Here is a 27,455-nt window from a genome sequence, read left to right as displayed (position 1 = left end):
AGGTAGCAGTAGCTTAACAAGATGGTTTAAATGCCACTTGGAAGAGAAGTGAAGGTCGCAGTAGCTTACCAAGACGATTTATATGCCCCTTGTAAGAGACGTGCAGGTCGCAGTAGCTTAACAAGACGTTTTAAATGCCCCTTGGATGAGCTTTGGAGGTTGCAGTAGCTTAACAAGACAGTTTAAATGTCCTTTGGAAGAGACATGCAGGTCGCAGCAGCTTAACAAGACTGTTTAAATGCCCCTTGGAAGAGACCTGCAGGTCGCAGTAGCTTAAAAAGACGTTTAAATGCACCTTGTTAGAGAAATGCTGGTCGCAGTAGCTTAACAAGACGGTTTAAATGCCCCATTGAAGAGACTTGCATGTCGCAGTAGCTTAACAAGACGGTTTAAATGCCCCTTGGAAAAGTGTTAGAGCTTACAGTTGCTTAACAAGACGGTTTAATTGCACCTTGCAAGAGACGTGCAGGTCGCAGTAGCTTAACAAGAGGGTATACATGCCCCTTAGAAAAGGCTTTCAGATCGCAGTAGCTTTCCAAGACGGTTTAAATGCCCCTTGGAAGAGACGTGCAGGTCGCAACAGCTTAACAAGATGGTTTAAATGCCCCTTGGAAGAGCGGTGGAGGTCGCAGTAGCTTAACAAGATGGTTTAAATGCCCCTTGGAAAAGACGTGCAGGTAGCAGGAGCTTAACAAGATGGTATAAATGCCCCTTGGAAGAGGCTTGCAGGTCGCAGTAGCTAACCAAGATGGTTTAAATGGCCCTTGGAAGAGACGTGCAGGTCGCAGTAGCTTAACAAGACGGTTTAAATGAGCCTTGAAAGAGCGGTGGAGGTCGCAGTAGCTTAACAAGACGGTTTAAATGCCCTTGGAAGAGACAAGCAGGTCGCAGCAGCTTAACAAGTATGTTTAAATGCCCCTTGAAAGAGCCGTGATAGTCGCAGTAGCTTAACAAGACGGTTTAAATGCCCCTTGGAAGAGACATGCAGGTCGCAGCAGCTTAACAAGACTGTTTAAATGCCCCTTGGAAGAGACGTGCAGGTCGCAGTAGCTTAACAAGACGGTATAAATGCCCCTTGGTAGAGACATGCCGGTCGCAGTAGCTTAACAAGACGGTTTAAATGCCCCTTGGAAGAGACGTGCAGGTCGCAGTAGCTTAACAAGACGGTTGAAATGCCCCTTAGTTTAGTGGTGGAGATTACAGTAGCTTAACAAGACAGTTTAAATGCCCCTTGGGAGAGACGTGCAGGTCGCAGTCGCTTAACAAGGCGTTATTTTTTCCCCCGTGGAAGAGACGTGCAGTTCGCAGTAGCTTAACAAGACGGTTTAAATCCCCCTTGGAATAGTCTTGCTGATCGCAGTAGCATACCAAGACGCTTTAAATGCCCCTTGATAGAGACGTGCAGGTCGCAGTAGCTTAACAAGAGGGTTTAAATGCCCCTTGGAATAGGCTTGCAGGTCGCAGTAGCTTACCAAGACGCTTTAAATGCCTCTTGGAAGAGACGTGCAGGTCGCATTAGCTTAACAAAACGGTTTAAATGTCCCTTGGAAGAGCATGTGGAGGTCGCAATACCTTACAAGATGGTTTAAATGCCCCTTGGAAGAGAAATGCAGGTCGCAGCATCTTAAAAAGATTGTTTAAATGCCCCTTCAAAGAGACGTGCATTTCACAGTGGCTTAACAAGACGGTTTAAATGCCCCTTGGAAGAGACATGCAGGTCGCAGTCTCTTAAAAAGACGGTTTAAATGCCCCTTGGAAGAGACATGCAGGTCGCAGTAGCTTAGCAAGACGGTTTAAATGCCCCTTGGAAGAGAATTGCAGGTCGCAGTAGCTTAACAAAACAGTTTAAATGTCCTATGGAAAAGTGGTGGAGGTTACAGTAGCTTAAGAAGACGAATTAAATGCCCCTTGGAAGAGACGTGCAAGTCGCAGTAGCTTAAAAAGACGGTTTAAATGCGCCTTGGAAGAGACGTGCAGGTCGCCGTAGCTTAACAAGACGGTTTCAATGCCCCTTGGAAGAGACGAGCAGGTCGCAGTAGCTTAACAAGATGGTTTAAATCCCCCTTGGAAGAGACGTGCAGGTCGCAGTAGCTTAACAAGAGGGTTTAAATGCCCCTTAGAATAGACTTGCAGGTCGCAGTAGCTTACCAAGACAGTTTAAATGCCCCTTGGAAGAGACGTGCAGGTCGCAGTAGCTTAACAAGATGGTTTAAATGCCCCTTGGAAGAGCGGTGGAGGTCGCAGTAGCTTAACAAGACGGTTTAAATGCCCCTTGGAAGAGACATGCAGGTCGCAGTAGCTTAACAAGACGGTTTAAATGCCCCTTGGAGGAGACATGCAGGTTGCAGTAGCTTAACAAGATGGTTTAAATGCCCCTTGGTAGAGACATGCAGGTCGCAGTAGCTTAACAAGACGGTTTAAATGCCCCTTGGAAGAGACGTGCAGGTCGCAGTAGCTTAACAAGATGGTTTAAATGCCCCTTGGAAAAGTGGTGGAGATTACAGTAGCATAACAAGACGGTTTAAATGCCCCTTGGAAGAGATGTGCAAGTCGCAGTAGCTTAACAAGACAGTTTAAATTCCCCTTGGAAGAGACGTGCAGGTCGCAGTAGCTTAACAAGACGGTTTAAATGCCCTTTGTAAGAGACATGCAGGTCGCAGCAGCTTAAAAAGACGGTTCAAATGCCCCTTGGAAGAGATGTGCAGGTAACCTTGGCTTAACAAGACGGTTTAAATGCCCCTTGGAACAGACGTGCAGGTCACAGTAGCTTAACAAGACGGTTTAAATGCCCCTTGGAAGAGCGGTGTAGGTCGCAGTAGCTTAACAAGATGGTTTAAATGCCCCTTGAATGAGATGCGCATTTCGCAGTGGCTTAACAAGACGGTTTAAATGCCCCTTGGAAGAGACATGCAGGTCGCAGTGTCTTAAAAAGACGGTTTAAATGCCCCTTGGAAGAGACATGCAGATCGCAGTGTCTTAAAAAGCCGGTTTAAATGCCCCTTGGAAGAGACGTGCAAGTCGCAGTAGCTTAAAAAGACAGTTTAAATGCGCTTTGGAAGAGACGTGCAGGTCGCAGTAGCTTAACAAGATGGTTTAAATGCCCCTTAGAAGAGACGAGCAGGTCGCAGTAGCTTAACAAGACTGTTTAAATCCCCTTTGAAAGAGAAGTGCAGGTCGCAGTAGCTTAACAAGACGGTTGAAATGCCCCTTAGAATAGGCTTGCAGGTCGCAGTAGCTTACCAAGATAGTTTAAATGCCCCTTGGAAGAGACGTGCAGGTCGCAGTAGCTTAATAAGATGGTTTAAATGCCCCTTGGAAGAGCGGTGGAGGTCGAAGTAGCTTAACAAGACAGTTTAAATTCCCCTTGGAAGAGACGTGCAGGTCGTAGTAGCTTAACAAGATGGTTTAAATTCCCCTTGGAAAAGACGTGCATGTCGCAGTAGCTTAACAAGACAGTTTAAATGCCCCTTGGAAGAGACGTGCAGGTCGCAGTAGCTTAACAAGACGGTTTAAATGCCCTTTGTAAGAGACATGCAGGTCGCAGCAGCTTAAAAAGACGGTTCAAATGCCCCTTGGAAGAGATGTGCAGGTCGCCGTGGCTTAACAAGACGGTTTAAATGCCCCTTGGAACAGACGTGCAGGTCACAGTAGCTTAACAAGACGGTTTAAATGCCCCTTGGAAGAGCGGTGTAGGTCGCAGTAGCTTAACAAGATGGTTTAAATGCCCCTTGGAAGAGAAATGCAGGTCGCAGCATCTTAAAAAGATGGTTTAAATGCCCCTTGAATGAGATGTGCATTTCACAGTGGCTTAACAAGACGGTTTAAATGCCCCTTGTAAGAGACATGCAGGTCGCAGTGTCTTAAAAAGACCGTTTAAATGCCCCTTGGAAGAGACATGCAGGTCGCAGTGTCTTAAAAAGCCGGTTTAAATGCCCCTTGGAAGAGACGTGCAAGTCGCAGTAGCTTAAAAAGACAGTTTAAATGCGCTTTGGAAGAGACGTGCAGGTCGCAGTAGCTTAACAAGATGGTTTAAATGCCCCTTAGAAGAGACGAGCAGGTCGCAGTAGCTTAACAAGATTGTTTAAATCCCCTTTGAAAGAGAAGTGCAGGTCGCAGTAGCTTAACAAGAGGGTTTAAATGCCCCTTAGAATAGGCTTGCACGTCGCAGTAGCTTACCAAGACAGTTTAAATGCCCCTTGGAAGAGACGTGCAGGTCGCAGTAGCTTAATAAGATGGTTTAAATGCCCCTTGGAAGAGCGGTCGAGGTCGCAGTAGCTTAACAAGATGGTTTAAATGCCCCTTCGAAGAAACTTACAGGTCGCAGTAGCTTAACAAGACGGTTTAAATGCCCCTTGGAAGAGACGTGCAGGTCGCAGTAGCTTAACAAGACGGTTTAAATGCCGCTTGGTAGAGACATGCAGGTCGCAGCAGCTTAACAAGACGGTTTAAATGCCCCTTGGAAGAGACGTGCAGTTCACAGTAGCTTAACAAGATGGTTTAAATGCCCCTTGGAAAAGTGGTGGAGATTACAGTAGCATAACAAGACGGTATAAATGCCCCTTGGAAGAGATGTGCAGGTCGCAGTAGCTTAACAAGATGGTTTAAATGCCCCTTGGAAGAGACATGCAGGTCGCAGCAGCTTAAAAAGATGGTTTAAATGCCCCTTGGAAGAGACGAGCAGGTCGGAGCAGCTTAACAAGACGGTTTAAATGCCCCTTGGAACAGACGTGCAGGTCGCAGTAGCTTAACAAGACGGTTTAAATCCCCCTTGGAAGAGACGTGCAGGTCGCAGAAGCTTAACAAGACGGTTTAAATCCCCCTTGGAAGAGACGTGCAGGTCGCAGTAGCTTAACAAGAGGGATTAAATGCCCCTTGGAATAGGCTTGCAGATCGCAGTAGCTTACCAAGACGCTTTAAATGCCTCTTGGAAGAGACGTGCAGGTCGCAGTATCTTAACAAAACGGTTTAAATGTCCCTTGGAAGAGCATGTGGAGGTCGCAGTACCTTACAAGATGGTTTAAATGCCCCTTGGAAGAGAAATGCAGGACGCAGCAGCTTAAAAAGATGGTTTAAATGCCCCTTGAAAGAGACGTGCATTTCACAGTGTCTTAACAAGACGGTTTAAATGCCCATTGGAAGAGACTTGCAGGTCGCAGTAGCTTAACAAGATGGTTTAAATGCACCTTGGAAAAGTGGTGGAGATTACAGTAGCATAACAAGACGGTTTAAATGCCCCTTGGAAGAGATGTGCAAGGCACAGTAGCTTAACAAGACAGTTTAAATTCCCCTTGGAAGAGACGTGCAGGTCGTAGTAGCTTAACAAGATGGTTTAAATGCCGTTTGGAAGAGACGTGCACGTCGCAGTAGCTTAACAAGACAGTTTAAATGCCCCTTGGAAGAGACGTGCAGGTCGCAGTTGCTTACCAAGACAGTTTAAATGCCCCTTGGAAGAAACATGCAGTTCGCAGTAGCTTAACAAGATGGTTTATATGCCCCTTGGAAGAGCGGTGGAGGTCGCAGTAGCTTAACAAGACGGTTTAAATGCCCCTTGGAAGAGACATGCAGGTTGCAGTAGCTTAACAAGACGGTTTAAATGCCCCTTGGAAGAGACGTGCAGGTCGCAGGAGCTTAACAAGACGGTTTAAATGCCCCTTGGTAGAGACATGCAGGTCGCAGTAGCTTAACAAGACGGTTTAAATGCCCCTTGGAAGAGACGTGTAGGTCGCAGTTGCTTAACAAGACGGTTTACATGCCCCTTGGAATAGGCTTACAGGTCGCAGTAGCTTACCAAGATAGTTTAAATGCCCCTTGGAAGAGACGTGCATGTCGCAGTAGCTTAACAAGACGGTTTAAATGTCCCTTGGAAGAGAAATGCAGGTCGCAGCAGCTTAAAAAGACAGTTTAAATGCCCCATGGAAGAGACGTGCAGGTTGCAGTAGCTTAATAAGATGGTTTAAATGCCTCTTGGAAGACACATGTAGGTCGCAGTAGCTTAACAAGACGGTTTAAATGCCCATTGGAAGAGGCGTGCATGTCGTAGTAGCTTAACAAGACGGTTGAAATGCCACTTGGAAGAGAGGAGGAGGTCGCAATAGCTTAACAAGACAGTTTAAATGCCTCTTGCAACAGACGTGCAGGTCGCAGTAGCTTAACAAGAGGGTTTAAATGCCCCTTAGAAAAGGATTGCAGGTCGCAGTAGCTTACCAAGATGGTTTAAATGCCCCTTGGAAGACACGTGCAGGTCGCAGTAGCTTAACAAGACGGTATAAATGCCCCTTGGAAGAGGCTTGCAGGTCGCAGTAGCTTACCAAGACGTTTTAAATGGCCCTTGGAAGAGACGTGCAGGTCGCAGTAGCTTAACAAGCCGATTTAAATGCCCCTTGAAAGAGCGGTGGAGGTCGCACTAGCTTAACAAGACGGTTTAAATGCGCCTTGGAAGAGACATGCAGGTCGCAGCAGCTTAACAAGACTGTTTAAATGCCCCTTGGAAGAGACGTGTAGGTCGCAGTAGCTTAACAAGACGGTATAATTGCCTCTTGGTAGAGACATGCCGGTCGCAGTAGCTTAACAAGACGGTTTAAATGCCCCTTGGAAGAGACGTGCAGGTCGCAGTAGCTTAACAAGACGGTTGAAATGCCCCTTAGTAAAGTGGTGGAGATTACAGTAGCTAACAAGACGGTTTAAATGCCCCTTGGGAGAGACGTGCAGGTCGCAGTCGCTTAACAATGCGTTTTTTTTTCCCCCGTGGAAGAGACGTGCAGTTCGCAGTAGCTTAACAAGACGGTTTAAATCCCCCTTGGAATAGTCTTGCTGGTCGCAGTAGCATACCAAGACGCTTTAATTGCCCCTTGGAAGAGACGTGCAGGTCGCAGTAGCTTAACAAGACGGTTTAAATCCCCCTTGGAAGAGACGTGCAGGTCGCAGTAGCTTAACAAGAGGGTTTAAATGCCCCTTGGAATAGGCTTGCAGGTCGCAGTAGCTTACCAAGACGCTTTAAATGCCTCTTGGAAGAGACGTGCAGGTCGCAGTAGCTTAACAAAACGGTTTAAATGTCCCTTGGAAGAGCATGTGGAGGTCGCAGTACCTTACAAGATGGTTTAAATGCCCCTTGGAAGAGAAATGCAGGTCGCAGCAGCTTAAAAAGATGGTTTAAATGCCCCTTGAAAGAGACGTGCATTTCACAGTGGCTTAACAAGACGGTTTAAATGCCCCTTGGAAGAGACATGCAGGTCGCAGTGTCTTAAAAAGACGGTTTAAATGCCCCTTGGAAGAGACATGCAGGTCGCAGTAGCTTAGCAAGACGGTTTAAATGCCCCTTGGAAGAGAAGTGCAGGTCGCAGTAGCTTAACAAAACAGTTTAAATGTCCCTTGGAAAAGTAGTGGAGGTTACAGTAGCTTAAGAAGACGAATTAAATGCCCCTTGGAAGAGACGTGCAAGTCGCAGTAGCTTAAAAAGACGGTTTAAATGCGCCTTGGAAGAGACGTGCAGGTCGCCGTAGCTTAACAAGACAGTTTCAATGCCCCTTGGAAGAGACGAGCAGGTCGCAGTAGCTTAACAAGATGGTTTAAATCCCCCTTGGAAGAGACATGCAGGTCGCAGTAGCTTAACAAGAGGGTTTAAATGCCCCTTAGAATAGGCTTGCAGGTCGCAGTAGCTTACCAAGACAGTTTAAATGCCCCTTGGAAGAGACGTGCAGGTCGCAGTAGCTTAACAAGATGGTTTAAATGCCCCTTGGAAGAGCGGTGGAGGTCGCAGTATTTTAACAAGACGGTTTAAATGCCCATTGGAAGAGACCTGCAGGTCGCAGTAGCTTAACAAGATGGTTTAAATGCCCCTTGGAAAAGTGGTGGAGATTACAGTAGCATAATAAGACGGTTTAAATGCCCCTTGGAAGAGATGTGCAAGGCGCAGTAGCTTAACAAGACAGTTTAAATGCCCCTTGGAAGAGACGTGCAGGTCGCAGTTGCTTACCAAGACAGTTTAAATGACCCTTGGAAGAAACATGCAGGTCGCAGTAGCTTAACAAGATGGTTTATATGCCCCTTGGAAGAGCGGTGGAGGTCGCAGTAGCTTAACAAGACGGTTTAAATGCCCCTTGGAAGAGACATGCAGGTTGCAGTCGCTTAACAAGACGGTTTAAATGCCCCTTGGAAGAGACGTGCATGTCGCAGTATCTTAACAAGACGGTTTAAATGTCCCTTGGAAGAGACATGCAGGTCGCAGCAGCTTAAAAAGACAGTTCAAATGCCCCTAGGAAGAGACGTGCAGGTCGCAGTGGCTTAACAAGACGGCTTAAATGCCCCTTGGAAGAGACGTGCACGTCGCAGTAGCTTAACAACACAGCTTAAATGCCCCTTGGAAGAGCGGTGGAGGTCGAAGTAGCTTACAAAGACAGTTTAAATGCCCCTTGGAAGACACATGTAGGTCGCAGTAGCTTAACAAGACGGTTTAAATGCCCATTGGAAGAGACGTGCATGTCGTAGTAGCTTAACAAGACAGTTGAAATGCCACTTGGAAGAGAGGAGGAGGTCGCAGTAGCTTAACAAGACAGTTCAAATGCCTCTTGCAACAGTCGTGCAGGTCGCAGTAGCTTAACAAGAGGGTTTAAATGCCCCCTAGAAAAGGATTGCAGGTCTCAGTAGCTTACCAAGATGGTTTAAGTGTCCCTTGGAAGACACGTGCAGGTCGCAGTAGCTTAACAAGACGGTATAAATGCCCCTTGGAAGAGGCTTGCAGGTCGCAGTAGCTTACCAAGACAGTTTAAATGGCCCTTGGAAGAGACGTGCAGGTCGCAGTAGCTTAACAAGCCGGTTTAAATGCCCCTTGGAAGAGCGGTGGAGGTCGCACTAGCTTAACAAGACGCTTTAAATGCGCCTTGGAAGAGACATGCAGGTCGCAGCAACTTAACAAGACTGTTTAAATGCCCCTTGGAAGAGACGTGCAGGTCGCAGTAGCTTAACAAGACGGTATAATTGCCCCTTGGTAGAGACATGCCGGTCGCAGTAGCTTAGCAAGACGGTGTAAATGCCCCTTGGAAGAGACGTGCAGGTCGCAGTAGCTTAATAAGACGGTTGAAATGCCACTTAGTAAAGTGGTGGAGATTACAGTAGCTTAACAAGACGGTTTAAATGCCCCTTGGGAGAGACGTGCAGGTCGCAGTCGCTTAACAAGGCGTTTTTTTTTCCCCCGTGGAAGAGACGTGCAGTTCGCAGTAGCTTAACAAGACGGTTTAAATCCCACTTGGAATAGTCTTGCTGGTCGCAGTAGCATACCAAGACGCTTTAATTGCCCCTTGGAAGAGACGTGCAGGTCGCAGTAGCTTAACAAGACGGTTTAAATCCCTTTTGGAAGAGACGTGCAGGTCGCAGTAGCTTAACAAGAGGGTTTAAATGCCCCTTGGAATAGGCTTGCAGGTCGCAGTAGCTTACCAAGACGCTTTAAATGCCTCTTGGAAGAGACGTGCAGGTCGCAGTAGCTTAACAAAACGGTTTAAATGTTCCTTGGAAGAGCATGTGGAGGTCGCAGTACCTTACAAGATGGTTTAAATGCCCCTTGGAAGAGAAATGCAGGTCGCAGCAGCTTAAAAAGATGGTTTAAATGCCCCTTGAAAGAGACGTGCATTTCACAGTGGCTTAACAAGACGGTTTAAATGCCCCTTGGAAGAGACATGCAGGTCGCAGTGTCTTAAAAAGACGGTTTAAATGCCCCTTGGAAGAGACATGCAGGTCGCAGTAGCTTAGCAAGACGGTTTAAATGCCCCTTGGAAGAAAAGTGCATGTCGCAGTAGCTTAACAAAGCAGTTTAAATGTCCCTTGGAAAAGTGGTGGAGGTTACAGTAGCTTAAGAAGACGAATTAAATGACCCTTGGAAGAGACGTGCAAGTCGCAGTAGCTTAAAAAGACGGTGTAAATGCGCCTTGGAAGAGACGTGCAGGTCGCCGTAGCTTAACAAGACGGTTTCAATGCCCCTTGGAAGAGACGAGCAGGTCTCAGTAGCTTAACAAGATGGTTTAAATCCCCCTTGGAAGAGACGTGCAGGTCGCAGTAGCTTAACAAGAGGGTTTAAATGCCCCTTAGAATAGGCTTGCAGGTCGCAGTAGCTTACCAAGACAGTTTAAATGCCCCTTGGAAGAGACGTGCAGGTCGCAGTAGCTTAACAAGATGGTTTAAATGCCCCTTGGAAGAGCGGTGGAGGTCGCAGTATTTTAACAAGACGGTTTAAATGCCCCTTGGAAGAGACATGCAGGTCGCAGTAGCTTAACAAGACGGTTTAAATGCCCCTTGGAAGAGACATGCAGGTTGCAGTAGCTTAACAAGATGGTTTAAATGCCCCTTGGTAGAGACATGCAGGTCGCAGTAGCTTAACAAGACGGTTTAAATGCCCCTTGGAAGAGACGTGCAGTTCGCAGTAGCTTAACAAGACGGTTTAAATGCCCCTTGGAAAAGTGGTGGAGATTACAGTAGCATAACAAGACGGTTTAAATGCCCCTTGGAAGAGATGTGCAAGTCGCAGTAGCTTAACAAGACAGTCTAAATTCCCCTTGGAAGAAACGTGCAGGTCGTAGTAGCTTAACAAGATGGTTTAAATTCCCCTTGGAAAAGACGTGCAGGTCGCAGTAGCTTAACAAGACAGTTTAAATGCCCCTTGGAAGAGACGTGCAGGTCGCAGTAGCTAAACAAGATGGTTTAAATGCCCCTTGGAAGAGAAATGCAGGTCGCAGCAGCTTAAAAAGATGGTTTAAATGCCCCTTGAATGAGATGTGCATTTCGCAGTGGCTTAACAAGACGGTTTAAATGCCCCTTGGAAGATACATGCAGGTCGCAGTGTCTTAAAAAGACGGTTTAAATGCCCCTTGGAAGAGACATGCAGGTCGCAGTGTCTTAAAAAGCCGGTTTAAATGCCCCTTGGAAGAGACGTGCAAGTCGCAGTAGCTTAAAAAGACAGTTTCAATGCACCTTGGAAGAGACGTGCAGGTCGCAGTAGCTTAACAAGATGGTTTAAATGCCCCTTAGAAGAGACGAGCAGGTCGCAGTAGCTTAACAAGACTGTTTAAATCCCCTTTGGAAGAGACGTGCAGGTCGCAGTAGCTTAACAAGAGGGTTTAAATGCCCCTTAGAATAGGCTTGCAGGTCGCAGTAGCTTACCAAGACAGTTTAAATGCCCCTTGAAAGAGACGTGCAGGTCACAGTAGCTTAATAAGATGGTTTAAATGCCCCTTGGAAGAGCGGTGGAGGTCGCAGTAGCTTAACAAGATGGTTTAAATGCCCCTTGGAAGAAACTTGCAGGTCGCAGTAGCTTAACAAGACGGTTTAAATGCCCCTTGGAAGAGACGTGCAGGTCGCAGTAGCTTAACAAGACGGTTTAAATGCCACTTGGTAGAGACATGCAGGTCGCAGCAGCTTAACAAGACGGTTTAAATGCCCTTTGGAAGAGACGTGCAGGTCACAGTAGCTTAACAAGACGGTTTAAATGCCCCTTGGAAAAGTGGTGGAGATTACAGTAGCATAAAAAGACGGTATAAATGCCCCTTGGAAGAGACGTGCAGGTCGCAGTAGCTTAACAAGACGGTTTAAATGCCCCTTGGAAGAGACATGCAGGTCGCAGCAGCTTAAAAAGATGGTTTAAATGCCCCTTTGAAGAGACGAGCAGGTCGGAGCAGCTTAATAAGACGGTTTAAATGCCCCTTGGAACAGAAGTGCAGGTCGCAGTAGCTTAACAAGACGGTTTAAATCCCCCTTGGAAGAGAGGTGCAGGTCGCAGTAGCTTAACAAGACGGTTTAAATCCCCCTTGGAAGAGACGTGCAGGTCGCAGTAGCTTAACAAGAGGGTTTAAATGCTCCTTGGAATAGGCTTGCAGGTCGCAGTAGCTTACCAAGACGCTTTAAATGCCTCTTGGAAGAGACGTGCAGGTCGCAGTAGCTTAACAAAACGGTTTAAATGTCCCTTGGAAGAGCATGTGGAGGTCGCAGTACCTTACAAGATGGCTTAAATGCCCCTTGGAAGAGAAATGCAGGTCGCAGCAGCTTAAAAAGATGGTTTAAATGCCCCTTGAAACAGACGTGCATTTCACAGTGTCTTAACAAGACGGTTTAAATGCCCCTTGGAAGAGACATGCAGGTCGCAGTGTCTTAAAAAGACGGTTTAAATGCCCCTTGGAAGAGACATACAGGTCGCAGTAGCTTAACAAGACGGTTTAAATGCCCCTTGGAAGAGAAGTGCAGGTCGCAGTAGCTTAACAAAACAGTAAAAATGTCCGTTGGAAAAGTGGTGGAGGTTACAGTAGCTGAAGAAGTTGAATTAAATGCGCCTTGGAAGAGACGTGCAGGTCGCAGTAGCTTAACAAGACGGTTTAAATGCCCCTTGGAAGAGAATAACAGGTCGCAGTAGCTTAACAAGATGGTTTAAATCCCCCTTGGAAGAGACGTGCAGGTCGCAGTAGCTTAACAAGAGGGTATAAATGCTCCTTAGAATAGGCTTGCAGGTCGCAGTAGCTTACCAAGACAGTTTAAATGCCCCTTGAAAGAGATGTGCAGGTCGCAGTAGCTTAATAAGATGGTTTAAATGCCCCTTGGAAGAGCGGTGGAGGTCGCAGTAGCTTAACAAGATGGTTTAAATGCCCCTTGGAAGAAACATGCAGGTCGCAGTAGCTTAAAAAGACGGTTTAAATGCCGCTTGGTAGAGACATGCAGGTCGCAGCAGCTTAACAAGACGGTTTAAATGCCCCTTGGAAGAGACGAGCAGGTCACAGTAGCTTAACAAGACGGTTTAAATGCCCCTTGGAAAAGTGGTGGAGAATACAGTAGCATAACAAGACGGTATAAATGCCCCTTGGAAGAGACGTGCAGCTCGCAGTAGCTTAACAAGACAGTTTAAATGCCCCTTGGAAGAGACATGCAGGTCGCAGCAGCTTAAAAAGATGGTTTAAATGCCCCTTGGAAGAGACGAGCAGGTCGGAGTAGCTTAACAAGACGGTTTAAATGCCCCTTGGAACAGAAGTGCAGGTCGCAGATGCTTACCAAGACGTTTTAAAACCCCCTTGGAAGAGAGGTGCAGGTCGCAGTAGCTTAACAAGACGGTTTAAATCCCCCTTGGAAGAGACGTGCAGGTCGCAGTAGCTTAACAAGACAGTTTAAATGCCCCTTGGAAGCGACGTGCAGGTCGCAGTAGCTTAACAAGACGGTTTAAATGCCCTTTGTAAGAGACATGCAGGTCGCAGCAGCTTAAAAAGACGGTTCAAATGCCCCTTGGAAGAGACGTGCAGGTCGCCGTGGCTTAACAAGACGGTTTAAATGCCCCTTGGAACAGACGTGCAGGTCGCAGTAGCTTAAGAAGACGGTTTAAATGCCCCTTGGTAGAGACATGCAGTTCGCAGTAGCTTAACAAGACGCTTTAAATCCCCCTTGGAATAGGCTTGCTGGTCGCAGTAGCTTACCAAGACGCTTTAAATGCCCCTTGGAAGAGACGTGCAGGTCGCAGTAGCTTAACAAGACGGTTTAAATGCCCATTGGAAGAGCGGTGGAGGTCGCAGTAGCTTAACAAGATGGTTTAAATGCCCCTTGGAAGAGAAATGCAGGTCGCAGCAGCTTAAAAAGATGGTTTAAATGTCCCTTGAAAGAGATGTGCATTTCGCAGTGGCTTAACAAGACGGTTTAAATGCCCCTTGGAAGAGACATGCAGGTCGCAGTGTCTTAAAAAGACGGATTAAATGCCCCTTGGAAGAGACGTGCAAGTCGCAGTAGCTTAAAAAGACAGTTTAAATGCGCCTTGGAAGAGACCTGCAGGTCGAGGTAGCTTAACAAGATGGTTTAAATACCCCTTAGAAGAGACGAGCAGGTCGCAGTAGCTTAACAAGACTGTTTAAATCCCCTTTGGAAGAGACGTGCAGGTCGCAGTAGCTTAACAAGAGGGTTTAAATGCCCCTTAGAATAGGCTTGCAGGTCGCAGTAGCTTACCAAGACAGTTTAAATGCCCCTTGGAAGAGACGTGCAGGTCGCAGTAGCTTAACAAGATGGTTTAAATGCCCCTTAGAAGAGACGAGCAGGTCGCAGTAGCTTAACAAGACTGTTTAAATCCCCTTTGGAAGAGACGCGCAGGTCGCAGTAGCTTAACAAGAGGGTTTAAATGCCCCTTAGAATAGGCTTGCAGGTCGTAGTAGCTTACCAAGACAGTTTAAATGCCCCTTGGAAGAGACGTGCAGGTCGCAGTAGCTTAATAAGATGGTTTAAATACCCCTTGGAAGAGCGGTGGAGGTCGCAGTAGCTTAACAAGACGGTTTAAATGCCCCTTGGAAGAAACTTGCAGGTCGCAGTAGCTTAACAAGACGGTTTAAATGCCCCTTGGAAGAGACGTGCAGGTCACAGTAGCTTAACAAGACGGTTTAAATGCCGCTTGGAAGAGACATGCAGGTCGCAGTAGCTTAACAAGAGGGTGTAAATGCCCCTTGGAAGAGACGTGCAGGTCACAGTAGCTCAACAAGACGGTTTAAATGCCCCTTGGAAAAGTGGTCGAGATTACAGTAGCATAACAAGACGGTATCAAAGCCACTTGGAAGAGACGTGCAGGTCGCAGTAGCTTAACAAGAGGGTTTAAATGCCCCTTGGAATAGGCTTGCAGGTCGCAGTAGCTTACCAAGACGCTTTAAATGCCTCTTGGAAGAGACCTGCAGGTCGCAGTAGCTTAACAAAACGGTTTAAATGTCCCTTGGAAGAGCATGTGGAGGTCGCAGTACCTTACAAGATGGTTTAAATGCCCCTTTGGAAGAGAAATTCAGGTCGCAGCAGCTTAAAAAGATGGTTTAAATGCCCCTTGAAAGAGACGTGCATTTCACAGTGTCTTAACAAGACGGTTTAAATGCCCCTTGGAAGAGACATGCAGGTCGCAGTGTCTTAAAAAGACGGTTTAAATGCCCCTTGGAAGAGACATGCAGGTCGCAGTAGCTTAACAAGATGGTTTAAATGCCCCTTGGAAGAGAAGTGCAGGTCGCAGTAGCTTAACAAAACAGTTTAAATGTCCCTTGGAAAAGTGGTGGAGGTTACAGTAGCTTAAGAAGACGAATTAAATGCGCCTTAGAAGAGAAGTGCAGGTCGCAGTAGCTTAACAAGATGGTTTAAATGCCCCTTGGAAGAGACGAGCAGGTCGCAGTAGCTTAACAAGATGGTTTAAATCCCCCTTGGAAGAGACGTGCAGGTCGCAGTAGCTTAACAAGAGGGTATAAATGCCCCTTAGAATAGACATGCAGGTCGCAATAGCTTACCAAGACAGTTTAAATGCCCCTTGGAAGAGACGTGCAGGTCGCAGTAGCTTAACAAGATGGTTTAAATGCCCCTTGGAAGAGCGGTGGAGGTCGCAGTAGCTTAACAAGACGGTTTAAATGCCCCTTGGAAGAGACATGCATGTCGCAGTAGCTTAACAAGACGGTTTAAATGCCCCTTGGAAGAGACATGCAGGTCGCAGTAGCTTAACAAGATGGTTTAAATGCCCCTTGGTAGAGACATGCAGGTCGCAGTAGCTTAACAAGATGGTTTAAATGCCCCTTGGAAGAGACATGCAGGTCGCAGTAGCTTAACAAGACGGTTTAAATGCCCCTTGGAAGAGACATGCAGGTCGCAGTAGCTTAACAAGACGTTTAAATGCCCCTTGGTAGAGACATGCAGGTCACAGTAGCTTAACAAGACGGTTTAAATGCCCCTTGGAAGAGACGTGCAGGTCGTAGTAGCTTAACAAGATGGTTTAAATGCCCCTTGGAAGAGACGTGCAGGTCGCAGTAGCTTAACAAGACTGTTTAAATGCCCCTTGGAAGCGACGTGCAGGTCGCAGTAGCTTAAAAAGACGGTTTAAATGCCCTTTGTAAGAGACATGCAGGTCGCAGCAGCTTAAAAAGACGGTTCAAATGCCCCTTGGAAGAGACGTGCAGGTCGCCGTGGCTTAACAAGACGGTTTAAATGCCCTTGGAACAGACGTGCAGGTCGCAGTAGCTTAACAAGATGGTTTAAATGCCCCTTGGAAGAGACGTGCAGTTCGCAGTAGCTTAACAAAACGGTTTAAATCCCCCTTGGAATAGGCTTGCTTGTCGCAGTAGCTTATCAAGACGCTTTAAATTCCCCTTGGAAGAGACGTGCAGGTCGCAGTAGCTTAACAAGACGGTTTAAATGCCCCTTGGAAGAGCGGTGGAGGTCGCAGTAGCTTAACAAGATGGTTTAAATGCCCCTTGGAAGAGAAATGCAGGTCGCAGCAGCTTAAAAAGATGGTTTAAATGTCCCTTGAAAGAGATGTGCATTTCGCAGTGGGTTAACAAGACGGTTTAAATGCCCCTTGGAAGAGACATGCAGGTCGCAGTGTCTTAAAAAGACGGTTTAAATGCCACTTGGAAGAGACATGCAGGTCGCAGTGTCTTAAAAAGACGGATTAAATGCCCCTTGGAAGAGACGTGCAAGTCGCAGTAGTTAAAAAGACAGTTTAAATGCGTCTTGGAAGAGACGTGCAGGTCGCAGTAGCTTAACAAGATGGTTTAAATGCCCCTTAGAAGAGACAAGCAGGTCGCAGTAGCTTAACAAGACTGTTTAAATGCCCCTTGGAAGAGACATGCAGGTTGCAGTAGCTTAACAAGACTGTTTAAATGCCCCTTGGAAGAGAGGTGCAGGTCGCAGTAGCTTAACAAGATGGTTTATATGCCCCTTGGAAGAGCGGTGGAGGTCGCAGTAGCTTAACAAGACTGTTTAAATGCCCCTTGGAAGAGATATGCAGGTTGCAGTAGCTTAACAAGACGGTTTAAATGCCCCTTGGAAGAGACGTGCAGGTCGCAGTAGCTTAAAAAGACAGTTTAAATGCGCCTTGGAAGAGACGTGCAGGTCGCAGTAGCTTAACAAGATGGTTTAAATGCCCTTTAGAAGAGACGAGCAGGTCGCAGTAGCTTAACAAAACGGTTTAAATGTCCCTTGGAAGAGCATGTGGAGGTCGCAGTATCTTACAAGATGGTTTAAATGCCCCTTGGAAGAGAAATGCAGGTCGCAGCAGCTTAAAAAGATGGTTTAAATGCCCCTTGAAAGAGACGTGCATTTCACAGTGTCTTAACAAGACGGTTTAAATGCCCCTTGGAAGAGACATGCAGGTCGCAGTCTCTTAAAAAGACGGTTTAAATGCCCCTTGGAAGAGACATGCAGGTCGCAGTAGCTTAACAAGACGGTTTAAATGCCCCTTGGAAGAGAAGTGCAGGTCGCAGTAGCTTAACAAAACAGTTTAAATGTCCCTTGGAAAAGTGGTGAAGGTTACAGTAGCTTAAGAAGACAAATTAAATGCGCCTTGGAAGAGACGTGCAGGTCGCAGTAGCTTAACAAGAAGGTTTAAATGCCCCTTGGAAGAGACGAGCAGGTCGCAGTAGCTTAACAAGATGGTTTAAATCCCCCTTGGAAGAGACGTGCAGGTCGCAGTAGCTTAACAAGAGGATATAAATGCCCCTTAGAATAGGCTTGCAGGTCGCAATAGCTTACCAAGACAGTTTAAATGCCCCTTGGAAGAGACGTGCAGGTCGCAGTAGCTTAACAAGATGGTTTAAATGCCCCTTGGAAGAGCGGTGGAGGTCGCAGTAGCTTAACAAGACGGTTTAAATGCCCCTTGGTAGAGACATGCAGGTCGCAGTAGCTTAACAAGACGCTTTAAATGCCCCTTGGAGGAGACATGCAGGTCGCAGTAGCTTAACAAGATGGTTTAAATGCCCCTTGGTAGAGACATGCAGGTCGCAGTAGCTTAACAAGACGGTTTAAATGCCCCTTGGAAGAGACATGCAGGTCGCAGTAGCTTAACAAGACGATTTAAATGCCCCTTGGAAGAGACATGCAGATCGCAGTAGCTTAACAAGACGGTTTAAATGCCCCTTGGTAGAGACATGCAGGTCGCAGTAGCTTAACAAGACGGTTTAAATGCCCCTTGGAAGAGACGTGTAGGTCATAGTAGCTTAACAAGATGGTTTAAATGCCCCTTGGAAGAGACGTGCAGGTCGCAGTAGCTTAACAAGACAGTTTAAATGCCACTTGGAAGCGACGTGCAGGTCGCAGTAGCTTAACAAGACGGTTTAAATGCCCTTTGTAAGAGACATGCAGGTCGCAGCAGCTTAAAAAGACGGTTCAAATGCCCCTTGGAAGAGACGTGCAGGTCGCCGTGGCTTAACAAGACGGTTTAAATGCCCCTTGGAACAGACGTGCAGGTCGCAGTAGCTTAACAAGACGGTTTAAATGCCCCTTGGAAGAGACGTGCAGTTCACAGTAGCTTAACAAGACGGTTTAAATCCCCCTTGAAATAGGCTTGCTGGTCGCAGTAGCTTACCAAGACGCTTTAAATGCCCCTTGGAAGAGACGTGCAGGTCGCAGTAGCTTAACAAGACGGTTTAAATGCCCCTTGGAAGAGCGGTGGAGGTCGCAGTAGCTTCACAAGATGGTTTAAATGCACCTTGGAAGAGAAATGCAGGTCGCAGCAGCTTAAAAAGATGGTTTAAATGTCCCTTGAAAGAGATGTGCATTTCGCAGTGGCTTAACAAGACGGTTTAAATGCCCCTTGGAAGAGACATGCAGGTCGCATTGTCTTAAAAAGACGGATTAAATGCCCCTTGGAAGAGACGTGCAGGTCTCAGTAGCTTAACAAGACGGTTTAATTGCCCCTTGGAAGAGCGGTGAAGGTCGCAGTAGCTTAACAAGATAGTTTAAATGCCCCTTGGAAGAGAAATGCAGGTCGCAGCAGCTTAAAAAGATGGTTTAAACTTCCCTTGAAAGAGATGTGCATTTCGCAGTGGCTTAACAAGACGGTTTAAATGCCTCTTGGAAGAGACATGCAGGTTGCAGTATCTTAAAAAGACGGTTTAAATGCCCCTTGGAAGAGACATGCAGGTCGCAGTGTCTTAAAAATATGGATTAAATGCCCCTTGAAAGAGACGTGCAAGTTGCAGTAGCTTAAAAAGACAGTTTAAATGCGCCTTGGAAGAGACGTGCAGGTCGCAGTAGCTTAACAAGATGGTTTAAATACCCCTTAGAAGAGAAGAGCAGGTCGCAGTAGCTTAACAAGACTGTTTAAATCCCCTTTGGAAGAGACGTGCAGGTCGCAGTAGCTTAACAAGAGGGTTTAAATGCCCCTTAGAATAGGCCTGCAGGTCGCAGTAGCTTACCAAGACAGTTTAAATGCCCCTTGGAAGAGACGTGCAGGTCGCAGTAGCTTAACAAGATGGTTTAAATGCCCCTTGGAAGAGCGGTGGAGGTCGCAGTAGCTTAACAAGATGGTTTAAATGCCCCTTGGAAGAGACGTGCAGTTCACAGTAGCTTAACAAGACAGTTTAAATGCCCCTTGGAAAAGTGGTGGAGATTACAGTAGCATAACAAGACGGTTTAAATGCCCCTTGGAAGAGATGTGCAGGTCGCAGTAGCTTAACAAGATGGTTTAAATGCCCCTTAGAAGAGACGAGCAGGTCGCAGTAGCTTAACAAGACTGTTTAAATCCCCTTTGGAAGAGACGTGCAGGTCGCAGTAGCTTAACAAGAGGGTTTAAATGCCCCTTAGAATAGGCTTGCAGGTCGTAGTAGCTTACCAAGACAGTTGAAATGCCCCATGGAAGAGACGTGCAGGTCGCAGTATCTTAATAAGATGGTTTAAATGCCCTTTGGAAGAGAAATGCAGGTCGCAGCAGCTTAAAAAGATGGTTTAAACTTCCCTTGAAAGAGACGTGCATTTCACAGTGTCTTAACAAGACGGTTTAAATGCCCCTTGGAAGAGACATGCAGGTCGCAGTGTCTTAAAAAGACGGTTTAAATGCCCCTTGGAAGAGACATGCAGGTCGCAGTAGCTTAACAAGATGGTTTAAATGCCCCTTGGAAGAGAAGTGCAGGTCGCAGTAGCTTAACAAAACAGTTTAAATGTCCCTTGGAAAAGTGGTGGAGGTTACAGTAGCTTAAGAAGACGAATTAAATGCGCCTTAGAAGAGAAGTGCAGGTCGCAGTATCTTAACAAGATGGTTTAAATGCCCCTTGGAAGAGACGAGCAGGTCGCAGTAGCTTAACAAGATGGTTTAAATCCCCCTTGGAAGAGACGTGCAGGTCGCAGTAGCTTAACAAGAGGGTATAAATGCCCCTTAGAATAGACTTGCAGGTCGCAATAGCTTACCAAGACAGTTTAAATGCCCCTTGGAAGAGACGTGCAGGTCGCAGTAGCTTAACAAGATGGTTTAAATGCCCCTTGGAAGAGCGGTGGAGGTCGCAGTAGCTTAACAAGACGGTTTAAATGCCACTTGGAAGAGACATGCATGTCGCAGTAGCTTAACAAGACGGTTTAAATGCCCCTTGGAAGAGACATGCAGGTCGCAGTAGCTTAACAAGATGGTTTAAATGCCCCTTGGTAGAGACATGCAGGTCGCAGTAGCTTAACAAGATTGTTTAAATGCCCCTTGGAAGAGACATGCAGGTCGCAGTAGCTTAACAAGACGGTTTAAATGCCCCTTGGAAGAGACATGCAGGTCGCAGTAGCTTAACAAGACGTTTAAATGCCCCTTGGTAGAGACATGCAGGTCACAGTAGCTTAACAAGACGGTTTAAATGCCCCTTGGAAGAGACGTGCAGGTCGTAGTAGCTTAACAAGATGGTTTAAATGCCCCTTGGAAGAGACGTGCAGGTCGCAGTAGCTTAACAAGACTGTTTAAATGCCCCTTGGAAGCGACGTGCAGGTCGCAGTAGCTTAAAAAGACGGTTTAAATGCCCTTTGTAAGAGACATGCAGGTCGCAGCAGCTTAAAAAGACGGTTCAAATTCCCCTTGGAAGAGACGTGCAGGTCGCCGTGGCTTAACAAGACGGTTTAAATGCCCTTGGAACAGACGTGCAGGTCGCAGTAGCTTAACAAGATGGTTTAAATGCCCCTTGGAAGAGACGTGCAGTTCGCAGTAGCTTAACAAAACGGTTTAAATCCCCCTTGGAATATGCTTGCTTGTCGCAGTAGCTTATCAAGACGCTTTAAATTCCCCTTGGAAGAGACGTGCAGGTCGCAGTAGCTTAACAAGACGGTTTAAATGCCCCTTGGAAGAGCGGTGGAGGTCGCAGTAGCTTAACAAGATGGTTTAAATGCCCCTTGGAAGAGAAATGCAGGTCGCAGCAGCTTAAAAAGATGGTTTAAATGTCCCTTGAAAGAGATGTGCATTTCGCAGTGGGTTAACAAGACGGTTTAAATGCCCCTTGGAAGAGACATGCAGGTCGCAGTGTCTTAAAAAGACGGTTTAAATGCCACTTGGAAGAGACATGCAGGTCGCAGTGTCTTAAAAAGACGGATTAAATGCCCCTTGGAAGAGACGTGCAAGTCGCAGTAGCTTAAAAAGACAGTTTAAATGCGCCTTGGAAGAGACGTGCAGGTCGCAGTAGCTTAACAAGATGGTTTAAATGCCCCTTAGAAGAGACAAGCAGGTCGCAGTAGCTTAACAAGATGGTTTATATGCCCCTTGGAAGAGACATGCAGGTTGCAGTAGCTTAACAAGACGGTTTAAATGCCCCTTGGAAGAGAGGTGCAGGTCGCAGTAGCTTAACAAGATGGTTTATATGCCCCTTGGAAGAGCGGTGGAGGTCGCAGTAGCTTAACAAGACTGTTTAAATGCCCCTTGGAAGAGACATGCAGGTTGCAGTAGCTTAACAAGACGGTTTAAATGCCCCTTGGAAGAGAGGTGCAGGTCGCAGTAGCTTAACAAGATGGTTTATATGCCCCTTGGAAGAGCGGTGGAGGTCGCAGTAGCTTAACAAGACTGTTTAAATGCCCCTTGGAAGAGACATGCAGGCTGCAGTAGCTTAACAAGACGGTTTAAATGCCCCTTGGAAGAGACGTGCAGGTCGCAGTAGCTTAAAAAGACAGTTTAAATGCGCCTTGGATGAGACGTGCAGGTCGCAGTAGCTTAACAAGATGGTTTAAATGCCCTTTAGAAGAGACGAGCAGGTCGCAGTATCTTAACAAAACGGTTTAAATGTCCCTTGGAAGAGCATGTGGAGGTCGCAGTATCTTACAAGATGATTTAAATGCCCCTTGGAAGAGAAATGCAGGTCGCAGCAGCTTAAAAAGATGGTTTAAATGCCCCTTGAAAGAGACGTGCATTTCACAGTGTCTTAACAAGACGGTTTAAATGCCCCTTGGAAGAGACATGCAGGTCGCAGTCTCTTAAAAAGACGGTTTAAATGCCCCTTGGAAGAGACATGCAGGTCGCAGTAGCTTAACAAGACGGTTTAAATGCCCCTTGGAAGAGAAGTGCAGGTCGCAGTAGCTTAACAAAACAGTTTAAATGTCCCTTGGAAAAGTGGTGAAGGTTACAGTAGCTTAAGAAGACAAATTAAATGCGCCTTGGAAGAGACGTGCAGGTCGCAGTAGCTTAACAAGATGGTTTAAATGCCCCTTGGAAGAGACGAGCAGGTCGCAGTAGCTTAACAAGATGGTTTAAATCCCCCTTGGAAGAGACGTGCAAGTCGCAGTAGCTTAACAAGAGGGTATAAATGCCCCTTAGAATAGACTTGCAGGTCGCAATAGCTTACCAAGACAGTTTAAATGCCCCTTGGAAGAGACGTGCAGGTCGCAGTAGCTTAACAAGATGGTTTAAATGCCCCTTGGAAGAGCGGTGGAGGTCGCAGTAGCTTAACAAGACGGTTTAAATGCCCCTTGGAAGAGACATGCATGTCGCAGTAGCTTAACAAGACGGTTTAAATTCCCCTTGGAAGAGACATGCAGGTCGCAGTAGCTTAACAAGATGGTTTAAATGCCCCTTGGTAGAGACATGCAGGTCGCAGTAGCTTAACAAGATGGTTTAAATGCCCCTTGGAAGAGACATGCAGGTCGCAGTAGCTTAACAAGACGGTTTAAATGCCCCTTGGAAGAGACATGCAGGTCGCAGTAGCTTAACAAGACGTTTAAATGCCCCTTGGTAGAGACATGCAGGTCACAGTAGCTTAACAAGACGGTTTAAATGCCCCTTGGAAGAGACGTGCAGGTCGTAGTAGCTTAACAAGATGGTTTAAATGCCCCTTGGAAGAGACGTGCAGGTCGCAGTAGCTTAACAAGACTGTTTAAATGCCCCTTGGAAGCGACGTGCAGGTCGCAGTAGCTTAAAAAGACGGTTTAAATGCCCTTTGTAAGAGACATGCAGGTCGCAGCAGCTTAAAAAGACGGTTCAAATTCCCCTTGGAAGAGACGTGCAGGTCGCCGTGGCTTAACAAGACGGTTTAAATGCCCTTGGAACAGACGTGCAGGTCGCAGTAGCTTAACAAGATGGTTTAAATGCCCCTTGGAAGAGACGTGCAGTTCGCAGTAGCTTAACAAAACGGTTTAAATCCCCCTTGGAATAGGCTTGCTTGTCGCAGTAGCTTATCAAGACGCTTTAAATTCCCCTTGGAAGAGACGTGCAGGTCGCAGTAGCTTAACAAGACGGTTTAAATGCCCCTTGGAAGAGCGGTGGAGGTCGCAGTAGCTTAACAAGATGGTTTAAATGCCCCTTGGAAGAGAAATGCAGGTCGCAGCAGCTTAAAAAGATGGTTTAAATGTCCCTTGAAAGAGATGTGCATTTCGCAGTGGGTTAACAAGACGGTTTAAATGCCCCTTGGAAGAGACATGCAGGTCGCAGTGTCTTAAAAAGACGGTTTAAATGCCACTTGGAAGAGACATGCAGGTCGCAGTGTCTTAAAAAGACGGATTAAATGCCCCTTGGAAGAGACGTGCAAGTCGCAGTAGCTTAAAAAGACAGTTTAAATGCGCCTTGGAAGAGACGTGCAGGTCGCAGTAGCTTAACAAGATGGTTTAAATACCCCTTAGAAGAGACAAGCAGGTCGCAGTAGCTTAACAAGACAGTTTATATGCCCCTTGGAAGAGACATGCAGGTTGCAGTAGCTTAACAAGACGGTTTAAATGCCCCTTGGAAGAGAGGTGCAGGTCGCAGTAGCTTAACAAGATGGTTTATATGCCCCTTGGAAGAGCGGTGGAGGTCGCAGTAGCTTAACAAGACTGTTTAAATGCCCCTTGGAAGAGACATGCAGGTTGCAGTAGCTTAACAAGACGGTTTAAATGCCCCTTGGAAGAGAGGTGCAGGTCGCAGTAGCTTAACAAGATGGTTTATATGCCCCTTGGAAGAGCGGTGGAGGTCGCAGTAGCTTAACAAGACTGTTTAAATGCCCCTTGGAAGAGACATGCAGGCTGCAGTAGCTTAACAAGACGGTTTAAATGCCCCTTGGAAGAGACGTGCAGGTCGCAGTAGCTTAAAAAGACAGTTTAAATGCGCCTTGGAAGAGACGTGCAGGTCGCAGTAGCTAAACAAGATGGTTTAAATGACCTTTAGAAGAGACGAGCAGGTCGCAGTATCTTAACAAAACGGTTTAAATGTCCCTTGGAAGAGCATGTGGAGGTCGCAGTATCTTACAAGATGATTTAAATGCCCCTTGGAAGAGAAATGCAGGTCGCAGCAGCTTAAAAAGATGGTTTAAATGCCCCTTGAAAGAGACGTGCATTTCACAGTGTCTTAACAAGACGGTTTAAATGCCCCTTGGAAGAGACATGCAGGTCGCAGTCTCTTAAAAAGACGGTTTAAATGGCCCTTGGAAGAGACATGCAGGTCGCAGTAGCTTAACAAGACGGTTTAAATGCCCCTTGGAAGAGAAGTGCAGGTCGCAGTAGCTTAACAAAACAGTTTAAATGTCCCTTGGAAAAGTGGTGAAGGTTACAGTAGCTTAAGAAGACAAATTAAATGCGCCTTGGAAGAGATGTGCAGGTCGCAGTAGCTTAACAAGAAGGTTTAAATGCCCCTTGGAAGAGACGAGCAGGTCGCAGTAGCTTAACAAGATGGTTTAAATCCCCCTTGGAAGAGACGTGCAGGTCGCAGTAGCTTAACAAGAGGATATAAATGCCCCTTAGAATAGGCCTGCAGGTCGCAATAGCTTACCAAGACAGTTTAAATGCCCCTTGGAAGAGACGTGCAGGTCGCAGTAGCTTAACAAGATGGTTTAAATGCCCCTTGGAAGAGCGGTGGAGGTCGCAGTAGCTTAACAAGACGGTTTAAATGCCCCTTGGTAGAGACATGCAGGTCGCAGTAGCTTAACAAGACGCTTTAAATGCCCCTTGGAGGAGACATGCAGGTCGCAGTAGCTTAACAAGATGGTTTAAATGCCCCTTGGTAGAGACATGCAGGTCGCAGTAGCTTAACAAGACGGTTTAAATGCCCCTTGGAAGAGACATGCAGGTCGCAGTAGCTTAACAAGACGATTTAAATGCCCCTTGGAAGAGACATGCAGGACGCAGTAGCTTAACAAGACGGTTTAAATGCCCCTTGGAAGAGACATGCAGGTCGCAGTAGCTTAACAAGTCGGTTTAAATGCCCCTTGGAAGAGACGTGCAGGTCATAGTAGCTTAACAAGATGGTTCAAATGCCCCTTGGAAGAGACGGGCAGGTCGCAGTAGCTTAACAAGACAGTTTAAATGCCCCTTGGAAGAGACATGCAGGTCGCAGTAGCTTAACAAGACGGTTTAAATGCCCTTTGTAAGAGACATGCAGGTCGCAGCAGCTTAAAAAGACGGTTCAAATGTCCCTTGGAAGAGACGTGCAGGTCGCCGTGGCTTAACAAGACGGTTTAAATGCCCCTTGGAACAGACGTGCAGGTCGCAGTAGCTTAACAAGACGGTTTAAATGCCCCTTGGAAGAGACGTGCAGTTCACAGTAGCTTAACAAGACGGTTTAAATCCCCCTTGGAATAGGCTTGCTGGTCGCAGTAGCTTACCAAGACGCTTTAAATGCCCCTTGGAAGAGACGTGCAGGTCGCAGTAGCTTAACAAGACGGTTTAAATGCCCCTTGGAAGAGCGGTGGAGGTCGCAGTAGCTTCACAAGATAGTTTAAATGCCCCTTGGAAGAGAAATGCAGGTCGCAACAGCTTAAAAAGATGGTTTAAATGTTCCTTGAAAGAGATGTGCATTTCGCAGTGGCTTAACAAGACGGTTTAAATGCCCCTTGGAAGAGACATGCAGGTCGCAGTGTCTTAAAAAGACGGATTAAATGCCCCTTGGAAGAGACGTGCAGGTCTCAGTAGCTTAACAAGATGGTTTAATTGCCCATTGGAAGAGCGGTGGAGGTCGCAGTAGCTTAACAAGATGGTTTAAATGCCCCTTGGAAGAGAAATGCAGGTCGCAGCAGCTTAAAAAGATGGTTTAAACTTCCCTTGAAAGAGATGTGCATTTCGCAGTGGCTTAACAAGACGGTTTAAATGCCTCTTGGAAGAGACATGCAGGTTGCAGTATCTTAAAAAGACGGTTTAAATGCCCCTTGGAAGAGACATGCAGGTCGCAGTGTCTTAAAAAGACGGATTAAATGCCCCTTGGAAGAGACGTGCAAGTCGCAGTAGCTTAAAAAGACAGTTTAAATGCGCCTTGGAAGAGACGTGCAGGTCGCAGTAGCTTAACAAGATGGTTTAAATACCCCTTAGAAGAGAAGAGCAGGTCGCAGTAGCTTAACAAGACTGTTTAAATCCCCTTTGGAAGAGACGTGCAGGTCGCAGTAGCTTAACAAGAGGGTTTAAATGCCCCTTGGAAGAGACGTGCAGGTCGCAGTAGCTTAACAAGATGGTTTAAATGCCCCTTGGAAGAGCGTTGGAGGTCGCAGTAGCTTAACAAGATGGTTTAAATGCCCCTTGGAAGAGACGTGCAGGTCACAGTAGCTTAACAAGACTGTTTAAATGCCCCTTGGAAAAGTGGTGGAGATTACAGTAGCATAACAAGACGGTTTAAATGCCCCTTGGAAGAGATGTGCAGGTCGCAGTAGCTTAACAAGATGGTTTAAATGCCCCTTAGAAGAGACGAGCAGGTCGCAGTAGCTTAACAAGACTGTTTAAATCCCCTTTGGAAGAGACGTGCAGGTCGCAGTAGCTTAACAAGAGGGTTTAAATGCCCCTTAGAATAGGCTTGCAGGTCGTAGTAGTTTACCAAGACAGTTGAAATGCCCCTTGGAAGAGACGTGCAGGTCGCAGTATCTTAATAAGATGGTTTAAATGCCCCTTGGAAGAGGGGTGGAGGTCGCAGTAGCTTAACAAGACGGTTTAAATGCCCCTTGGAAGAAACTTGCAGGTCGCAGTAGCTTAACAAGACGGTTTAAATGCCCCTTGGAAGAGACGTGCAGGTCGCAGTAGCTTAACAAGACGGTTTAAATGCCCCTTGGAAGAGCGGTGGAGGACGCAGTAGCTTAACAAGATGGTTTAAATGCCCCTTGGAAGAGAAATGCAGGTCGCAGCAGCTTAAAAAGATGGTTTAAATGTCTCTTGAAAGAGATGTGCATTTCGCAGTGGCTTAACAAGACGGTTTAAATGCCCCTTGGAAGAGACATGCAGGTCGCAGTGTCTTAAAAATACGGATTAAATGCCCCTTGGAAGAGACGTGCAGGTCGCAGTAGCTTAACAAGACGGTTTAAATGCCCCTTGGAAGAGACGTGCAGGTC

Source organism: Phyllobates terribilis, unplaced genomic scaffold, assembly GCF_046119375.1.
Source record: "Phyllobates terribilis strain yellow unplaced genomic scaffold, ASM4611937v1 Scaffold_13__5_contigs__length_258822181, whole genome shotgun sequence".
Taxonomy (NCBI): Eukaryota; Metazoa; Chordata; class Amphibia; order Anura; family Dendrobatidae; genus Phyllobates; species Phyllobates terribilis.
Note: the sequence above shows the minus strand (reverse complement) of the source record.